At 38.7% G+C, this 297-nt stretch overlaps 1 protein-coding gene across 1 annotated transcript in view; it reads left to right on the plus strand.

Moving 5' to 3' along the window:
* Positions 1-297, plus strand: part of LOC107670562 (pleckstrin homology domain-containing family G member 1-like) — a gene marked incomplete at its 3' end in the record, with an annotated part of 21672 nt that overhangs the window by 1042 nt on the left and 20333 nt on the right. The window lies entirely within an intron of this gene.

Genomic DNA, 297 nt, shown 5'->3' on the forward strand with positions numbered 1-297 from the left:
TATTTACCCCTAAAATGTTAGTACCTTAAAGATACCTATTACTACTCTAAGGTACTAATATGCACCATTTTAATCACATTTTAATCTAACAGTGTACTTTTTCCTCAAATTAGGAAGTTGCCAAAGCCTGTACATTTGCATTCTTTGAGCATTTGTGTGCTGGGGTTATAAATGCATGGCGAATATAAATGTCAGGTTTAGGTTTCTCTGAAGCAAATCCGTCTCAGTGAAATCTAATCTGTGGGTAGCACTGGGGCAGTGGGTCACATTCACCCCGTATGTGTGTGTGTGTGTGTG

The sequence above is a fragment of the Sinocyclocheilus anshuiensis genome, unplaced genomic scaffold (genome assembly GCF_001515605.1).
Source record: "Sinocyclocheilus anshuiensis isolate Anshui unplaced genomic scaffold, SAMN03320099.WGS_v1.1 scaffold1186, whole genome shotgun sequence".
Lineage (NCBI taxonomy): Eukaryota > Metazoa > Chordata > Actinopteri > Cypriniformes > Cyprinidae > Sinocyclocheilus > Sinocyclocheilus anshuiensis.